Source organism: Coenobita brevimanus, chromosome 39 (assembly GCF_032717465.1).
Source record: "Coenobita brevimanus isolate Jiangsu-jjx chromosome 39, ASM3271746v2, whole genome shotgun sequence".
Taxonomy (NCBI): domain Eukaryota; kingdom Metazoa; phylum Arthropoda; class Malacostraca; order Decapoda; family Coenobitidae; genus Coenobita; species Coenobita brevimanus.
The window spans coordinates 21,329,841-21,343,148 of NC_136992.1; positions in this window are offsets into that span (position 1 = coordinate 21,329,841).

A 13,308-nucleotide genomic window follows, 5' to 3' on the forward strand; every position below is an offset into this window, starting at 1 on the left:
AAATGGCTTTCAAAAATGAAATTGATGAAATAAAGAAGCAAATGCACTTGCAAAAGGAAGAGATAGAAAAACTGGGAAGGGAGGCCAATAAGAAAGACACAACCATCAGTGACCTAACAGTGGAATTGAATACCCTAAGGAAGAAAGTGAGTGAAATGGGAAGTACAGTAGTTAATCACGAGAGTGTAATGGAAGAGTTAAAAAATGACACGGAGACAATTAGACAAGCAAGCAGTCTTATGGACCAGAGCAGTGATATTGAGAAGATAACACAGGTGAATGAAGCTGTGCAAAGCTACAAAAATGATGTAGAAATCACATGCTGAAATGGTGAAAGTAAAGAAAGACTTAGAAACAAGGGTGGAGGAAAAAAAAACATTAAAAAGGAAGTGAAAAGAATAATCCAAAACAATCCAAAGTTAGTCAGAGATTCAGTAGAAATAAATAAATCAATAGTAATCACTGGTATAGAAGAGGAAGAAATTAAAAACAAAATCACTAGAGACAAAAAGGAGATGGCAAATGTAATGAGCTTACTGAAAGAAGTATCAGAGGAAATCTGTAGTAAAGACATAGAGGAACACAAAAGGTTAGGGAAATACGAGAAAAGCAAGACAAGACCTCTAAAGGTGACTTTCCAGAGTGTAAACACTGTGGAAGAGATACTAAAAAATGCAAAGAATCTTATGGAAAAAGAGGAGTTCAAAAATGTATGAATAAAAAGATGCCTAACACAAGAGGAACTGGAATTAATGAAAGAGAAAAGGGAGGAAGCAAAAACAAAAAATGAGGGAAGATCAGAAGAGGACAAGAAGAAATTTTTTTTACAAAGTAATAGGATTGCAGGTACGAAAGTGGTACACAAACAGGATGGAAGAAAAAGGAGGAAGTTAGTAGAACCATGTCATGACAAGTATATAAACAAGATGATTAAGTTGATGTACTCAAATGTGGATGGAATGGTGTCTAAATTACTAGAGATGAATGATTATGTCAGAGAAAATGAACCACAAATAATATGCCTAACTGAGACAAAGTTAACACCAAGGATATCCAATGACATACTAAACTTAGAGGAATACAATATATGGAGAAGAGACAGAAATTTAAAAAAAGGAGGAGGAATTATAATATTAACTAAGAAAAATCTAAAAGTCAAGGAAATAAACCTAGATATACCATCACAAGTAGAACTGATTGCAGTAGAGATCGACACAGCTGAAGGTAAAGTAATTGTAGCCAATTTGTATATGCCACCCAGATCAAACACATTGGAAAGAGACGAATATGAGGACCTGGCAGAGAGTACAATTCAGAGTATAAGATCCTTGCTACATAAAATGGAAGAGAAATCGGAAAGAATTATACTAACTGGGGATTTCAACACTAATATAAATTGGAATACTCTAGATATAAATAGCCAAGAAAGCTGTTGGGACCAAAAGCTCCTGGATCTCGTACAAGAGTTTTTCTTAACGCAACATGTGAGGGAAACCACTAGAAAAAGAGGACTTGATGTACCTTCAGTGCTAGATCTAATATTTACTAGGCAAGAAAATGACATTGACAGTTTAATATATCACCCTCCACTCGGCAAAAGCGATCATGCAGTACTAAATTATAACTTCAGGATAGCATATGACACAGTAAACAGCAATGACAGTTACAAAAAGAGACTAAACTATAAAAAGGGAAATTATCAGGACCTAAAGAAGTATTTCTTAGAAGTTGATTGGGAAAATGAGCTTAGAGGACAAGATTTAAATACTGTATATAAAAAATTTTGTGAATTTTATGAAATAGGAGTCCAGAAGTACATCCCACAGCACAAAGAAGCAGATAAGAAAATACAGAAATGGTTCAATACAGAATGTAAAAAATCAAAAGAAAGAAGAGATTTGTTGTGGAATAGATACAGAAGACACAATAGTGAAAGGGCGTATAATAATTACAAACAGGCAAGAAACGACTATACAAGAATAAGGAGGGAAGCCCAAAAACAGTTTGAGGAGGATATAATAAATAAAAGTAGTGATCAACCAAAGCTGTTTTACAGCTATATCAGAAGCAAAACCAAAGTAAAAGATATAATACAATCCATCACGGACGAGGGAATCACTTATACACAAGAGAAAGATATTTGTGACGCACTAAATAAGAATTTCCAATTAGTTTTTACAGAAGAAAAAAATTTTGAGAGGGAATATGTGGAACACGCATGTCCACACATACTACCAGATATACAAATAGCAGAAAAAGTAATACAAGAGGAGTTAAGTAGATTAGACAGAGGAAAAGCAAGTGGTCCTGATGAAATTTCATGTTGGGTGTTACGAGAATGTGCAAAGGAGTTAAGTAAACCATTATTTTTAATTTTCAAGAAATCCTTGAGTCAAGGGAAACTACCTGATATTTGGAAAAAAGCAAATATAGTCCCCTTATTCAAGAAAGGAAATAGACAAAATCCACTCAACTACCGACCAGTATCACTGACCAGTGTTGTAAGCAAGGTATTAGAAAAACTTATAAGAAAAGCTTGGGTAAATCATCTAGAAGAACACAGTATGATAACAGAAAGACAGTTTGGTTTCAGAAAAGGAAAATCATGTGTTACTAATCTGTTGAGCTACTATGACAGAGTAACAAACACAATACAGGAAAGGGAAGGATGGGTGGACAGTATCTATTTAGATTTCAAGAAAGCTTTTGACACAGTACCACACCAAAGACTTTTATGGAAACTGTACCATCAAGGAGGAATTCGAGGCAAACTGTTTTGTTGGATGCAAGACTTTCTCATAAAAAGAGAAATGAGGACAGTACTAAGAGGAAACTACTCATCATGGAAAGAAGTGACTAGTGGAGTACCACAGGGTTCGGTGCTGGCACCAATCATGTTTCTAGTGTACATAAATGATATAAACAGTAACACTGGAAATGAGAGCTATCTGAATATGTTTGCAGATGATGCAAAAATACAAAGGAGAATTACTAACACAGACTCTTGTAGGGAGCTACAAGAAGAATTAAATAAACTTCATGAATGGAGTAGTACATGGCAAATGGAATTCAATGTGCACAAGTGTCATGTAATCAAGTTTGGTAAAAGTGGAAAAAGACCTGATTAGGATTATAAGTTAGGAAATAAAACCCTATACACATCAGAAAGAGAGAAAGACCTAGGTGTGATTATCAACAACAGACTATCTCCGGCTGACCACATCAGCGAGAAGGTACGGAACATGTATACACTGCTTGCAAATATGAGAATAGCATTCACATACATAAATGAAGACATGCTAAGAAGGATAATAACATCATTCATTAGACCAACCCTGGAATATGCATCAGTAGTCTGGAGTCCTCATCTCAAAAAGCATATAGACAAGATTGAAAAGGTTCAAAGGGCCGCTACAAGATGGATACCAAGCTTAAGGGACCTAAGCTACGAAGAAAGACTAAATAAACTGAATCTACCAACACTACAGGAGAGAAGGAAAAGAGGTGACATGATAATGCTATATAAGTGCATATCAGGAAAGGAGAAAATAGACATAAATGATTACTTAACATATGGAGAAGCATCAGCAAGAGGACACTGCAAAAAACTGCATAAGAAGAGAGGTGATAAAGACGTAAGGAAATTCAGTTTCCCAAACAGAGCAATTGATCAATGGAATGCACTACCGAATGAAATAATGTGTGCCAAAACAATTCACAAATTTAAGGATATGTACGATAATATGGTCTAAGACACGGGACAATACGAGCTTGACTCATTCCTGTAAAGATACAATTAGGTAAGAACAATTAGGTAAGAACACACACACACACACACACACACACACACACACACACAGAAAATAACCATAATTGAATAATTGTCATATATTTACGTATCTAGTATTGTCAGTGTAAACATAAAAATAAATGTTATTCCATGATAATAACCAGGTTTATATTACAATGCTAATCTGGCAGAGATGTATAACAATAAATCTTGCTTAAGTTAATTTTTAAGGGGAAAAAGTTAATTTACTGCCATGAGGCTACAAGTATTATAGTTACAGAATCATATATATATTTTTTAATGATGTAATTGCTGCTCATTGATGTTTCCAGCTGCTGACAGGGGCTTCTGTAATTGAACTGTGTGCAAAATATACTCGCCACGTAATGAGGCAAAAGTAAAGATTAAATAAGGAAAGGTATTTGAGTGGATATGGCTCAAACCGTTAAGAGAAATACTTTGCCATGTATTGGCCATGCGGAGAGGACGGAGACTCACTAGAAGGCTGTATGCGAATGAGGTTGAGTGGAAGAGGAGGAGGGGGAGACCGAAGATCCGACAGAGGGCTGGAGGAGAGAGATAAGAGGCATGTGAGTTGGAGGGAGGGCAGCCAATTGGCAGAGGACTGGGCAATATGGGGACAATTTATTTGTGGCCACCCCTTACAGGATTAAGGCGTCTGGCTGTGGATAGATATCAGTATAAACAATTATTAAATATTATACAAGAAAAGAGTGCGCGTTTGTACACAAAATACATCTTAGGGAGAAGCATTACAAAGCCAGTTAAGCTGACAAGAATATGTCCCTACGCTTTTAACATTTTACATGTGGTTTTTAGAGTTCTGTGTTCCAACGACATTCTAATGGCACTGATTTGAATTTAGGAACTCCACGCCATGATTACTAATCAGTTTGCTTGAATGGCAGGATCTCTGGTGTTTTCCGCTTTTCATGGAGAAATTAAGATGATTGAGCTGACAAGAAATATCATACAATTTGAGAATGTTTAGAAAATAAAATCTCATCATATTACAAGGCCATAACTTCCCAGATGAGGAGTAGACTGTAGCACCAGTCGAGCAGGGCAGTACTCCCGAGGTGGATGGAAAGCTGATGACAGGGAGTGCTGGAGCTCCCGTTTCATCAGCCCTCAGGACTAGTTCCTGACCATTCCCCTTTGCTGAACTTTTTCAGTGTCTCAGTTACACAGAGAGTAGGCCAGCATGCTCTCCAGTACAAATTTCTCTATCTATCTTCACCAAACTACATGCACTGTACACACTACACTTCCTATTCAAAATTAACGAAAAATGGCGTTGATTCACCCAGCCTCGGAGTCCCCAGGGGGGGGGACCATAAATGCCCCCGCCATCTGCCCCTCTCCCGGTGACGACTCGAGGTGCCTGGAACCACTGTCTGACTCTCTTCTTCTTCATTTCTGCAACATTCGCGGCCTTTCATCTAACTTTCGCTCTGTTGAGCACCACCTCTCCTCCTCTAAACCTCACCTTCTTTTTCTAACGGAGACTCAGCTGTCTGAGGCAACTGACAGCAAACCTTTTTCTGTATCCTCCTACTTTCTCTATACTCATTTCAAAGCCAAAGGTGGCTGTTGTGTATACATACGCAACGACTTATCTTGCTCTCGTGTTCCTGAACTTGATTCTTCTGAATTCTCCACTCTCTGGCTTCGGCTTTCCTGTCATTCTCTGACTAAATATATCTGTGCTGTTTACTTATCCCCTAATTCTACTGACTATCAAAAATTCTTCGAATTCTTCGACTATCTTACTTCTACGATGGAACACATTCTGTCCATTTCTCCTTTCTCTGAAATCTCCATTCTTGGAGATTTCAATGTTCACCACCACCTTTGGCTCTCCTCTCCTTTCACGGATCCACCTGGTGAACAAGCCTACATCTTTTCTATCCTTAATGACCTAGAGCAGCTTGTACAGCACCCTACCCGTATCCCTGACCGCCTTGGAGAGAGCTCCAACATACTTGACCTCTTCCTCACAACTAATCCTTCTGCTTACTCTGTTAATCTTTTCTCTCCGTTGGGCTCCTCCGATCACAACCTTATTACCTTAACCTGTCCTATCGCTCCAGTACGGCCTGCGGACCCTCCAGGGAAACGTAGTCTCTGGCATTTTGGAGCTGCGAACTGGGAGGCCCTCAGGCAGTACTTCTTTGATTTTCCCTGAATGATTATTGCTTCCATGGCCGTGAGCCATCTGAGTGTGCCTTGCGCATTACGGAGGTTATTCTCTCGGGCATGGAAGCATACATTCCTTTCTCATATCCTTTGACTAACGCAAGAAAGCCTTGGTTTAATCACGCTTGTTCTAATGCTGTCCGCAACAAGGAGAAGGCCTACAAAAGGTACCGGAGCCAACCCACCCCTGAATCACATAATCTTTACGTTTCTGCCCGGAATCGTGCTAAGTCTGTTCTTCGCTCTACTAAAAATAATTTCATCCATACTAAATGCTCTCAACTCTCCAACTCGAATTCTTCTCGCTCCTTCTGGCACCTTGCCAAAAATCTTTCTAACAACTTTACCTCATCATCCTTCCCTCCTCTTTTCTACTCTGATGGTTCTGTAGCTGTTTCTTCTACTGATAAAGCAGATCTCTTCGCACAGACTTTCCTCCAATTCCACCTTAGACGATTCCGGTGCTGTTCCTCCATCACTTCCCCCTCTGACTTCCTCATGGCTGACATTAAAATTTCTTCAGTTGATGTATTTTCTGCCATTACTGGCCTCAGTACTAACAAGGCATATGGGCCTGATGGAGTCCCTCCTGTTGTTCTCAAAAACTGTGCTTCTGTGCTTACACCCTGCCTAGGCAAACTATTTCGCCTTTGTCTGTCAACTTGTACCTTTCCTTCTTGCTGGAAGTTTGCTCTCATTCAGCCAGTCCCAAAGAAGGGTGACCACTCCCAACCCTCCAACTATCGTCCAATTGCTTTAACGTCCTGTATTTCAAAAGTTTTCGAGTCAATTCTTAATAAAAAAATTTTAAGGCATCTTTCCTATCACAACCTTCTTTCCGATCGTCAGTATGGGTTCCGTCAGGGACGCTCCACTGGCGATCTTCTCACCTACCTTTCAGACTCCTGGTCATCCTCCTTTCGGGACTTTGGCGAAAGCTTTGCCATTGCACTTGACATCTCAAAGGCTTTCGATCGAGTCTGGCATAAATCTTTAATTTCCAAACTGCCCTCCTACGGTTTCTATCCTTCTATCTGTGCCTTCATCGCTAGCTTCCTTTCTGGTCGTTCTATAGCCGCTGTCGTAGACGGCCATCGTTCTTCTCCTAGATCTATCAACAGTGGTGTTCCTCAGGGCTCTGTCCTATCACCAACTCTCTTCCTTTATTCATCAATGATCTTCTAAGCTGTACATCTAACCCTATCCACTCATACGCTGATGACTCCACCTCTTCATCTTTCCATTCGGTTCCCGCAACGCCCATCTCAACAGTTACTTCAAGAAACAAGGGATGAGGCTATGGCACACCTAATGTCTGACTTGGCTCATATCTCTGACTGGGGTAAAAATAATATGGTTGTCTTTAATGCATCTAAGACTCAGTTCTTACACCTATCAACCCGACAAAATCTTCCACAGGTATACCCACTAATGTTTAATAATATTCAGATTAATCCTGCATCATCCTTGAACATGCTTGGGGTTTCATTTACTCGGGACTTATCTTGGAAAGATCATATTACATCTCTTGTAAAATCTGCTTCCAAGAGATTGGTGTGCTGTCGACTCCGCTCTTTCTTTACCCCTGCACAATTGTTGACTCTATACAGGGGTTTGATCCGCCCTGTGTGGAGTACAACTCTCATGTGTGGGGAGGCTCCCCACATACAGCTCTTCTCAATAGGGTGGAGTCAAAGGCTTTTCGTCTCATTAACTCTCCTCCTCTTACTGACTCCCTTCAACCTCTGTCTCTTCGCCGCACTGTTGCATCTTTATCTCTTTTCTATCGCTACTTTAATGGTCACTGCTCCTCTGAACTGTCTGCTTGCATTCCTCCACTCTACGACGGGCGCGTAGCACCCGTCTGGCAGCAAACTCTCATCCCTTTTCTGTCCAACTCTCTAATGCAAGAGTTAACCGTTACTCCCAGTCTTTCATTTATGCAACAGGTCAGCTCTGGAACTGTCTCCCTCTGTCTGTATTTCCTCCTGCCTATGATCTCCAGTCTTTCAAACGTAGTGTGTCCAGGCATCTCAAAATGATCGGATCTTGAATTTGGCTCTCTATTGTATTTTGTTTTTCTCTTGGAGGGAACTGTTACTGCGGGCTCATGGCCTTTGGTTCCTTCTTCCTCGCATAAAAAAAAAAAAAAAAAAAAAAAAAAAAAAAAAAAAAAAAAAAAAAAAAAGATAACAAGAATATGCTTTTACATGACAAAAGAATGACTTATGGTCAAATGAGAGCACACTCAATGGACGCTCTATCGAAATTGCGTTATCCATATATAATTGCACTTTATGCTTCCTGCTGCTCCGTGTGTACTCCATTTGTCTTGACTGGGGAGGGCGGTGTGGGGGTGACTGGCAGGGTGGGAACTGGTCGCGGTTGACAGTTTTCGGCGTCAACCACTAATGTAGTCGCTCGACCCTAGTCCAGTCTCAAGCTCGGTTCGTCGCCATGACTCGGCTCTGGTGTGTCACATCTTTCATTTGGTAATTAAGGTTAAAAAAACAACCTATTTTATAATCTACTAGACAGGAGTAAGTGGATGAGTTATATTCTAAGTAGGATTTTTCTACCAGAGAGAAATCAGAGGTGAAGAACCGAACCAGCTGAGTGCGCCGGCACATCCTACTCATTGTTATTGTTGGCGCGCGAAGTCAGTTGAGAGTAAATCACTTTGTGTCAATTACTACGAGGGGCGGACTGTGGCTTCCCTCCTTTCCTCTCCGTTCTTGCCTCCATTTCCCACTGTCCCATTTCCCTTTCCCTTTGTTGTTCATTCTTTCTTTGTCGTGCTTCGGATCTCTGACGTTAATTTTCTCTTTGGCTCGTCGTTCTCTTAACTTCCCTCTTCGGCCACCTTTCACCCTTTTTATTCTTCATGTTTTTTTATGTTTTTCATTTTTCCATGCCCCGACCCTTTGTACTTCTTTTCTTTCTGTTTTCTTCATCCTTCCCATAAATTTGCTTTTGTTTCCTTCGATTTATCCATCACCCAACTTTTCACCCATTTATTCATTTATTCACCCATCTGTTTGGCCGTTCATCTTTACACAAAACAGTTTACTAATTCCTCCTTCCTCCTACATTTCCCTCCATCCATCCAGTCATCAACCTATCAATTGTAAAACACACGTTCATTATCCATCCAACTATCCATCCATCCTTCTTTCTTTTCATTCATCCACCCACATGTCCTTTCATCCATCCGCCCATAATTTCATACTTTCTTCCACAAATCTGTCAACTGAATTATCTTTTTACCCATTCATTCATCCTTCCATCATTCCACTATTTCTTTAATCCATCTATCTACCAACTCAACCTTCCATCTATCCAAGTTCCCATCCATCAAACCACCCATCTGTCTCCCAACTCATTCATTCAACCATCTATTTGCCCACTAATTCATTAATTCATCCATTTGCCATATCAACCTTCACATCCATCAGTATATCTATCTATCTGTCATTCACGCCTCTATCAGGTAACTATCTTCGACATACATCCATTTATTAATCCATCTGCCAACTCGCCCATTCATCAACTTCCTGATCCATTCATTCATTCATTTATCCATCAGTGAATTCATCTCAATACTCATTCATTCATCCATCCACCTATTCATCTCAATATTCATTCATTCATCCATCCACCTATTCATCCATCTTCAGTATCATCTCATCCATTCATCTTTCCATCCATCCGCCTCTTCATCAGTCCATCAGTCTATCAGTTCTTTCATCCATCGATTCACCGATCCATCCGACCACCAAGTACATCCGCCACCTCGCTCCCTCACTCACCCAGCCAGTCAGCCACCCTCGTAACGTCTAAACCAACACCGCCAAAATAATATGACTTGAAGGCTCATTTTTCTTTAGCTGAGAGGTTGGGTGTCGGGTTCGCCTTCCACCAATTAGCAGCGGCGCGGCGTCACATCCTTCTCGCCTGAATTTCGCGCCATATTACGCCTCACTTTTGGCGGGAAACTGATGGTGTAAACAATTAGAGAGAGAGAGATTATTCCTTTTCATCCAGTCATCCCCCAGTCCACCCAGTTTTGCCCATAAAAAACGTTTTCTCCTTGTGCTCACCAGCCACCTTGAACTTTATGATGCCCAGCCTTCACCCCACCTGTCAAAGAATCAAGTGTATCGTTATTTCTTGGCAAGGAATAGGAGTCCTTCACTACAGCTCACTAAAGGCTCAGAGATCCACGCAGCACCCATGTGAAACGTTCTTCCTCAATAGGATGGGGTGAAAAAAACATAGAACTGGTAAAGGAGAACATGCCCAATAGAGTACTAATAACTGCAATATCTATATCTATCTATCTATATATATATATATATATATATATATATATATATATATATATATATATATATATACAGTATATCTATCTATATTTATAAATATATACAGTATATATATATACTGTATATATATATATATATATATATATATATATATATATATATATATATATATATATATATATATATATATATATATATATGTGTGTGTGTGTGTGTATATATATATATATATATATATATATATATATATATATATATATATATATAATTATTTATTTATTGCAAGTAGGCCAATCTATCCTTCAAATGTGTTTTAAAAAAAAATGGTGCCTTTATGTTTGTTCATTTTCAAGCAGTGAGCAACTGACCACAACCTTTGGAAATAAATGCACCCAAAACTTATTTTTCATTTTTTTTTTTTATTTGTATGTCACCATGCTATTTTTCAATATTATTCATACCTACAATGAGTGTGAAGATGTTTTTTTAATGCATGAATTCAAATAAAACATAGCAAGGTTCAGAAGCAATGTGAAGCTGTTCTTTTTTTTTCTTTTACCTCATGCTTATGACCCCTATTTGGGGTAAAAAAGAATAAATATTCTTTTTAACCCCAAGCATGATTAATTAACCCCAGCTTTGTATTATGGTTGCATGCATACCTGCAATTTATTTTTTTCTTTGTTGCAGATTCTCTGTGCTTAACCTGCAGCGTCCCAATGACGTATGGGTATGTCACAACTTTTTTTTAGCTCAATCCCGACGACATACCAGTACATTCTGCAACTGTGAGGTCCGTCATTTGCACATTTTTCAGGTTTCGCCGGTGAATTTTGTTAGGTATATGTGGGAGACCTTCCTCTACCAGCCGCCAGGTGGCGACACTGCCTGACCCTATTTGACCCCCGCACGCCATTGTCTCGGCAACTCACCTGTTAGCAGTGACTCAGTAAAGACTTGTCGCTCACTATAATAGTAAGGCCTGTAATTATGTGATAACAGTTATATAAGATGGAAAATGGTATAATGTTTGTGGAAAAGTAATGTAAGTTGAAAAATTGATGTAAGTTGAAACAACAGTCACAGTGAGTCAACTGTGCAAGAATTTGGTGATTTTGATGTGTTCGGTGAGTGAAACAATGCTTTTATCGCCTATATTATTGTGTGAACACCAATATATTCTTGTACTACATATAAATTCGTACCAAATGAACAAATATCTACCCATTCTGAGCAGTTTGCAATGGTTACCCCTACCATAGAAAACATGACAGCAGCAACGTGCACCCAGAGAAGACGGTACCAGATGTTTAGAGGGAGACCAGTATAGTGCACTTATTAGCTCAGGTAAGGACTTAGAAATCAGCAGGGACAGGGCAGGTTAATTAATGTTAAGATGCCACGAGTCTGCAAACACCACCCAAAGCTCTACACTGAGGCTGCAGTTGCCGTTGCCATTCAAAAAGGTCAAGATGGAACTACTGTATGATCAACAGCAAAAAAATACCATACCTCAATGTCTATGTTAAGAAGGGGAATTCTAGCTGCTAGAGGAGCAATTACGCTAATAAAACAGGGTCCTAAAACAGACTTCCTTCAGAAACCGAGCAGAAACTTGCAGGAGGTGTCAGATGTATGGCTGAGTTGGGATTTGGAACCATGTGGAAAAGTTCAGGGAAATTGCAAATGACTATTTATCTGCAAATGAACTCACACATCTGTTTAGCTATAAGTCACCAGGTTATGACTGGGCCAACAGCTTCATGGAACACCATTGGCTCATGCCCAAGAAAGGTGGACAACTCCAACTTGCTAAAAAAAAATATGTAATGTCGGATCCTTTTCCCATTTATGGTTTTTACTCATTGTTGGAGTCTGAGATCAGGAAATTAGGCATAGCAGATCGCCCTGAATGCATCTGGAATATAGATGAAAGTGGGTTTCCAACCGATCTTTCCATTCGCTTCCCACAGTGTCTATCTCCGCAGTACTTCAACAAACAAGAGATGAGGCTATGGCACGCCTAATGTCTGACTTGACTCATATCTCTGATTGGGTTAAAAGTAATCTTGTTGATTTTAATGCAACAAAAACTCAGTTCTTACATCTATCAACCCAACAAAATCTTCCACAGGAGTACCTCCTAATTTTTAACAATATCCAATTTAATCCTGCATCATCTTCAAACATACTTTTTGTTTCATTCTCTTGGGATTTATCTTGGAAAGAACACATTACCTCTCTCTCGTAAAGTCTGATTCCAAGAGATTAGGCGTGCTAAGCTGACTCCGTACCTTCTTTACCCCTGCACAGCTGTTGACTTTATACAAGGGTTCTATTCGCCCCTGTGTAGAGTATAACTCTCATGTGTGGGGAGGCTGCCCACATACAGCTCTTCTCAACAAGGAGTCAAAAGCTTTTCGTCTCATCAACTCTCCTCCCCTTACTATGGTGGTACCAATCTTAAGTGGCGGTTTAGGTGGGGCACGAACCTCTGTACAGTGGTGCCACGTGTTCCATACCCGCTATGTGAACGGCTCTGATATATGTAATAGGCATCACAATAAGATAAACACATAAGAATATAATGGTAACGTGTGTATTATAATATATGAAAGAACAGTAAACTGATTATGCGTAAAATATTTATACGGCAATACAGAAACGTGGCATAAATATTTTACAGTGTTGCTTAAAAAAAAAGTAGTCACTTTTATTGGCTGTTACCTTATTTCTGGGGTTGGTAATAATGTCACAATTATGATTATAAGATAATGTGCAGGAATATAAGCACAAATATGCCAGTTTCTTAGTAAAAAAAATATATACATTAAGCCCTCGTGAGCGGCAACACTCACACACACCCAGTCCGACCTGGTCATCTGTGAGGGATAGAGGAATAGGCCTGTTTGGGGACACCTCTTAAAAAAAACGCGCCAAGACTTTAACCTCCTGGGTGGTGTGGAAATAAAG